Genomic DNA, 8,360 nt, shown 5'->3' on the forward strand with positions numbered 1-8,360 from the left:
GTTTCTACAAAGGATGTTTCGGATCCAGTTGGATGCCGTTAATTGGCTCTCTGACAGACAGAAGATTCCTGCAACTAAACTACTTTAGTAGTTAGATCTTTTCCCCACTAATTGCTGCCTCTCAGTTGTTATTTAAGACTCATGAGATATGGAGAAAAAAGCATTGATAACCAAAATAAACAGGCTGATAACTATTTCTGGCACTTCAGATGTTTCCACAGTGCACAGCTTGGTGGATGCATCCTTCCCTTTGACAAACACAGTGCGACTGGCTGGAGTACAAGAGTAAAATGGAGAAAATTGACCACGTGTTGACAGTGATCGATATTTGTACTGTGAAGAGAGACAGCGACAGACAACATACACCTGTGGGAGGAACATCAATACAGCACTAAAAATGGCAAATGGTTTATGAAGAATTCCAACAGTTCTTAAGCATTTAAGAGCTTTTATTCACTACAATGTTGAGTATAAAATTCACTTATAATATAAAGCAGATGTTCAATTAGAGTGAGATAAGCAGTTTAACTCTATTTTAATTTTATTTTATTTCCATTTATTTATTTTGCTGTCCCAGCTATTAAAGTCTTGTATTATTACAAAGAAAATTATTTTTTTTCCAAATTCCAAAAAAGTGAAAATTGTGTCTACACCAGATTGTTTAATTATTTAAATTAGGTTGCCTTTGACCTTATAAGAACACAGCTGTGTTCATTCATATTTATTTATTCATTTACTTATTCATATTTATTTGTTTGTTTCACAACCCACTAGTTGAGAATGACTGCAATAAGGTAAGTATCATTTTTCAAGTTACAATCAATGTACACTAAAAATTATTTTCAAAGTTCTAAATAAAAGATTATTGGAGTACATTCTACACGTCAAGTCAATTCATCTTTATTTATATAGTGCTATATACAATACAGATTGTCAAAGCAACTTTAAAGTGTTAAAAAGGAAAAAGGTGTGCTGATAATGCAAGAGGACAATAGAAAACAGGCATTATCAGTTAAAGTTAATTGGTAATAACAGTTCATTGTTAATTCAGTGATGTCATTGTCCAGCTCAGTTCAGTTCTCTTCTGTGCAGTCAGACTGGTCTGTGCAGTCAAGTCAACAATATTGTCAGAAATTATGTCCCCAACTAAGCAAGCCAAAGGCAACAGTGGCAAAGAACCAAAACTCAATCGGTTACAGAAATGGAGAAAAAAAACCTTGGGAGAAACCTCAGGGGGCCAGTTTTCCTCCGGCCAGATGAAACCAGCATGGTGTGGTTTAATTCCAGGCTGCAATGCACGTCAGACTGAGCAGAGGACTCGTCTGGTTCTCGAGGTCTTGTGCCAATGGCCGACGAGGTCTTCACAGGGGATCTGTCTCTGGGGATCATCTAGTTGACATGGCCTCCGCTGACATTCATGGCTGTAGAGGTCGTCTCTAGGTGCTGATCCACCATCTGGACTGGATACGGACTGGATCTGTGTGGCTGAGGTGACCTTGGAATAAGAATAAAACAGACTAATATTAGCGTAGATGCCATTCTTCTTACTATGTAGCGAGTACATCAGGTGTTATGGGAAGTGTTCCCAGTTCCGGTTGACGTAATTAATGCAGCCTAACAATACTTAAAATACTATAGAAAAGTGATCGTGTGTTATGTGTATGCCAGGTTAAAGAGATGGGACTTTAATATAAATTTAATCTAGATTTAAACTGTCATAGTGTGTCTGCCTCCCGAACAATGCTAGGTAGATTGTTCCAGAGTTTGGGCGCTAAATAGGAAAAGGATCTGCCGCTCCGCAGTTGATGATGATATTCTAGGTATTATCAAATGGCCAGATTTTTGAGATCACAGCAGACGTGTAGGACTATAATGCGCAGGGGCGCCTTAAAGGGTTAGTTCACCCAAAAATGAAAATTCTGTCATTAATTACTCACCCTCATGTCGTTTCAAACTGGTAAAAGGTTTTACGGGTTTGAAACAACATGGGGGTGTTCATTTTTCAAAATTCTAAATTTTCATTTTTGGATGAACTGACACTTTAAGATAAACAAAGGCCCCTGGGCTACAGCATTACAATAGGCCCCCAACCCAAAAAAAACTTGTTCTTTTTTTTAAGCTTTCTAACAGTAATTTGTCAAATTTCGTTTTTTGTCTTGTTACTATGCCAGTTAACATTCACAACACTGTTCTGCGTAAAATGTAAATATAAGCGAATATGCAAATTCACTCTTTGCCACAAGGTGGCGCTTGTGGAACAGCAGAATTATATAGCCTTTACATAAAGTAAACACTACGTTATTACGGGCATTATACGGAGGTAATATGAAAGGAAAATGCCATCAAAACTTTCCTGGCTGAAATGTGGTATGATATGGTATGGTATGATTTAAACACCATAAATCACACAAAATATTAATTATTCATCATTAGTAGAGCAAAACACGGCATGTTGACATGTGGGTTATTTGGTGATTGCTAACTGCGTTTTTATTTTGAAACATGACATGCTCACGTTTAATTAGTTAAATCACAGCCGTATAAAGTTTAATGATCAAATTTAAGCAATAGGACAATTCCTATTTTTCCATCCCCGGATTTAAAATTGACACTATTTATGGAACACAGATGACAGATTACATCCAAGCAAGTTACTGAACTCTCATTGTATGACATTACAGAACGTTGTCCGGTCCAGTTCCTTTCACACAGCAGTGTTGTGTTTCTGTTAATCTGCATGTTGACAAAGATACTCTCGTGCTGCGGTTATTTACTAGCGAATGCATTGTACATTCCACTTACAGTATATCGGTGGAACACGTGGAACATACCAACTATACAAACTGTGTGGGGGGAACCTAAACTGAGCCATTCACTATATAGGCTACTACAACCAGGGCATCGCTAAAAATGAGTGTGTGAGTTTGTTTACAGAACGCTGTTGTCACGCCTGCAAACTCCCATGTAAATAATTATTCAAATAAATATAATTTCCCTGCAGCCAGTGGGCCCCCTTTCCAGTGTAGGCCCCTGGGCTTCAGCCCCTTGAAGCCCGTGCATTAATGCGCCCCCGATAATGTGATAAGAGCTCGCTCAAATACTGAGTAGCTAAACCATTCGGGGCTTTATATGTAATTAGCAAGATTTTAAAATGTATATGATGTTTAATAGGGAGCCAGTGCATTGTTGACAGATCCGGGCTAATATGGTCATACTTCCAGGTTCTAGCAAGAATTCTAGCTGCGCGCAGAAAAACCACCAAATAAAGCATTACAATAATCTAACCTTGAGATCATGAATGCATGAATTAACGGTTATGCATTTGTCATTGAGAGCATAAGTCGTCATTTAAATATATATTTTTAAGATGGAAAAATGCGGTTTTACAAATGCTAGAAACATGACTTACAAAGTAAAGGTTGCTGTCAAAAAGCAACTGATGAAGAAGAATTGACAACACAGTCATCAAGTGTTAGACAGTGTTCTAGATTATTACATGCAAAGGGTTTTGGTCCGATAATTAACATCTCTGTTTTTTTTTTGTTTATTCCAGAATTTAGCAGTAGGAAATTATTAATCATCCAGTTTTTTATATCAGCTACACTGTAAAAAAAAAAAGTCCGTAAAATTTACGGTAAAAAACCGGCAGCTGTGGTTGCCGGAATTTTACATTCTGTTAGTTTGCAAAATGGTATGTTTCATCGGGCCATAAAGAAATATAGAGCTGAGTATCATCAGCATAACAGTGAAAGCTAACACCATGTTTCGGCTTGTGGTACTCCATACTGCACTTGTGAATGATATGATACTACTTCATTCACTGCTACGAATTGATGACAGTCAGATGATTTACACCATGCCAATGCAATTCTATTGCAACATAATTTTCTATTCTATTCAAAAGAATGTTGTGGTCGATAGTGTTGAATGCAGCGTTAAGATCCAGTAGCACTAACAGAGAGATACAACCACGATCGAGCAGGTAATTTGTAACTCTGATGTTTGTAACAGATACCATTTCTCTCTAAGAAAGAACATAGTTGTGAGGAGACTACCTTTTCTAGTATCTTTGACAGAAAAGGGAGATTTGAGATCGGTCTGTAATTAACTAATTCTCCAGGATCAAGTTGTGTTTTTTAATGAGAGGCTTAATAACAGCCAGTTTGAAACATATCCTATAATGATAATGATGAACTGATATTCAGAAGAGGATCTATGACTTCTGGAAGCACCTCTTTTAGTTGCGTAGATGGCATAGGGTCTAACATACATGCTGTTGGTGTCGATGATTTAACAAGTTTATACTATTCTTCCTGTCCTATAGCAGAGAAAGAGTGGAATTGTTCCTCAGGGGATCTATAGTGCACTTTCTAATGCAATACTGTACCTGACGGCTGCATGGTTATAATTATCTCTAATAGTATCGATCTTGGAAGTAAAGAAGTTCATAAAGTCATTATTACTGTGCTGTTGGGAAATGTCTGTGCCTGCTGATGCTTTATTTTTTTGTTAATTTAGCCACTGTATTGAATAAATACCTAGGGCTGTGTTTGTTTTTTTTTCTAAAAGAGATGAAAAGTAAGCAGATCTAGCCGTATTTAAGTTTTTTTTGTAGAAGTACTTTCCCTCCATGCAATACGAAATACCTCTAGTTTTGTTTTCTTCCAGCTGTGCTCCATTTTCTGGGCTGTGTGCGCGAGTGTGCTCGTTATACCACGGTGTCGGACTGTTTTCCTTCATCTACTTTAAGCGTAAAGGAGCAACTGTGTCTAAAGTGCTAGAAAAGAGAGGGTCATTAGTTCCTTTTATACCATGAAGTTTTTCTGAGCTATTGGATATGCTGAGGAATTGAGACAAATTGGGAAGATTATTTACAAAGCAGTCTTTTGTTGTAGAAGTTATGGCTCTACCATATTTGTAAGAGGTTGAATTTGCAGCTTTAGCTATATGGAGTATACATGAGACTAGATAATGAGATATCATCGCTCTGCTGCATAATTTCAATGCAATTGACATCAATTCCATGAGATAGTATTAAATCTAAAGTATGATTATGACAATGAGTAGGTCCTGACATGTATTGTACGAGAAAATACTATTTCAGTTTTTCTTCAAAATTTCACATTTAATTCAACATGTGACTTGCTGTTTCTTTGTAATTGTTTGTGAAATTTACTAGCAATATCTGAAGTGAAAATTGTTTCCACATTTATTTATTTAGATTTTGCTGCCAATGACCCTGTAAGAACAGATCTGCAATCCATTTTTTAAAATGAATGAATGAATGAATGAATGAATGAATGAATGAATGTAATTAATGAATTCATTCATTCATTCATTCATTCATTCATTCAGCCCACCAGTTGAAGTCGACTGCAATACAGAAAGTGTCAATAATTGTTCATGTTATAATCATATACAGGGAAGAATTATCAATCTTATTATGTCTTAGACTTTAGAGGTGCATCAGAGAATCCATTGAATTCACTGAGGAATGTGTCTTATAGGAAGTAGATAAATGAAAAGAGCAGAAAAGCAGAAGCCCTTCCCTCATCTCAGAAATGTAACCTGCTCTCTTTAAGTCTGCTTTTTAACTATGCCAACCCTAATTGATTCACATGCGATGCAGGAGGCAAATTGATCACAGAATTGGATTCTTTCAAGCCTGAGAGCGAAGCATGAGGGAGAATCTGGGTAAAGCTGTATTTTATTTATTTTTTTAATCTGCAGACTTTCTATGGGATCAATTTGCCCGGCATTGATCTAGACACAGAAGTCCCAGAAGGCCTTTACTTTCTGCAGCAACTTTAAGGGCTTTGCTCTGGTAAGGATATCTCATTTGTACAACTTTTCCTTTCTTCCTAAGCAACCTTTCCTTTTAATTTATTCAGATAAGATATTTATTTTTAATTTATTCAGATATTTATACACTAAATAAGGATAAAGTAATGTGCTTTATTCAGCAATAATGAGCTGCTGCTGTGATGCCTTTTTTCAGTATTCTCATAATTACGGAAAGTATAGACATTATAGACAACTTGCTGTTTCAATTTGCCGCTTACAGAGTGTTCTGGCACCATTTTATGAAATAGTGCAGACAACAAAAACAAAACATAGTTACGCATCATCAATATTTGGATTGAACAGCCATCAGCTCAGAAAGAAATACATTTTTTATATTTTTCTATTAAAAAGGCACTCTTTACAACTGTCTGTAACAGAACTAATGATCTCTACAAAGACTTGAAATCACATTGTCAAATTTATTAACAGTATCTATCAAAAAATGCAAAGTGTATTATATAAGGGATGCTTTTTCATGAATATGGTGGTTGCAAAGAGAATAAATTGTACTAGGAACAGTGTAAAGAAAGAGAGCGCAGCAGAAGGGCTCCACATTTAAAAATCAAAAATCACATTTTCCACAGAGAAATTGTTTTGTTTTTTTACATTACTATACAGTATAATTTTATAATTATAATTTATGCATTTAGCAGATGCTTTTATCCAAAGCGATTTACAGTGCATTCAGGCTATACATTTTTTACCACTATGTGTGTTCCCAGGGAATTGAACCCACGACCTTTTGCGCTGCTAACGCAATGCTCTACCACTGAGCCATTAAGTGTTACGTGCAAATAAATTGCAAATAAAGCATTACAAATGACTTAATCGAGTGGCCCTAAATTGTAAAAAGTATCCTGTTATGTTTACAGTAAAAATTAGCAGCTGTGATTGCCAGAAATTCACTGTAAAAATACACTTACAATGTTTCAGATATTACAAGATGGAATATTGGTGCCTGTAGGCCTATATTTTACAGCATATAACTGTAGATTTCATTAAGTGACATAATGTTAATATACCAATCTACTTGAACTATCAAAATATGCTTTTAACTTAAAATGTACTGATAACCACATTAACAATACAGGTGGTAAAATTGAATGGCAAACGATAAATCAAAGTTCATCTTAAGTGTTTGCTACAAAACAGTGCACAGACGCAAATGAAGACAAACATTAGGGTAACACACAACACTAAAATAATGCAATTAACTAGAAAATATACCACAAAACAGAAACTTTGGGGAATATCCTTTTTCTGTTTTTCACAGGCAAATTACAGTATAGTTAGTATTAGTATTTTATTTGTACAAAATACGGTAATTTATAGTTTTTACTTGCAAAAATTTACCAAGTAGGGTAAGGAAATTTCCAGTTAAAAAACAAATATGATTTTACTATAATTAGATCTAAATATGTTGTAACACTTAAAATATATTGTTTTTTATACTTAAAAATACTATAATCTATACGAGGGGTTCTCAAACCTCTCCATGAAGTACCCCCAGCACTGCACGTTTTGTATGTCTCCCTATATCAGACACACCCACTTCAGGGGCCTCATTTATAAAATGTTGCGTATAAACCATCCTAAATTTGTTCTAAGATCATTTCTCAAAAGTGCATAAGTGCGATTCAGAGAAAACGAACGTGCGCACAAAAACACGTGCGTACGCCTCTTTTCCAGATGTGACATTTATAAATCGCAAATGATCATGAAAATCATTACCATATAAAAGAGCACACGCCAAAATCCGAATTTCTATGCTTGAGAATGATGAGCACAAAGAAAAAAAAAAGTCTGAAATTGAGGTCCTGCTGGCGGATGTAACGCCCCTGTGGACTGTTTGTTGTGGTTTCTTCCCTTTGTGTTGGTTTAGGCCGTCTAATCATTAGTTAATCTCCGTCATTGTGCTCACCTGTCTGCCTCTAATTATTCACCCCATATTAGTTCCTGTCTGTCTGAGCATTGGTGTCGGTTATTGTTAATGTTACCCCGAGTGTGTGTCTCACCTACCTGAACCTGCCTTGTTGTGTCTACAATAAATGTCATTATTGGAATACTTGTCGTCCTCGTCGTCCTGCCTGCCTCCACACACCCGTTTCCGTGACAGCGGAGAGGTTCGTGCGGGGATGCTTTTTATTTAATAATGTGTAATTATTCTGTGGACAAACAATGTGTGTGTGGATATATTTTTTCTTTTGACTATTTTCAAAATTACTACTTTTAGAAACAACAGAAATAATAATAATCATAACCATAATAATAATAAAACAATTAGGTTTCCAAAAGTAAGTATAAACTACGAATTCAAGTGAAATTTTCAGTCATTTTATAAAAAGTGAGCCATACTTTTAAAATCACTCGGTATGACAACTAATAAAAAGTTTAGTATAATGAAATTCTTGAAAAACTTAACATTAAACTTAACAAAAAAAAAAAAAAACATTATTGAAAGAAAAATTTAACATTTCATATCATAATAAAATAAATTATTACTCGATTATCGATTA

This window comes from Sinocyclocheilus anshuiensis, unplaced genomic scaffold (genome assembly GCF_001515605.1).
Source record: "Sinocyclocheilus anshuiensis isolate Anshui unplaced genomic scaffold, SAMN03320099.WGS_v1.1 scaffold1054, whole genome shotgun sequence".
Taxonomy (NCBI): Eukaryota; Metazoa; Chordata; class Actinopteri; order Cypriniformes; family Cyprinidae; genus Sinocyclocheilus; species Sinocyclocheilus anshuiensis.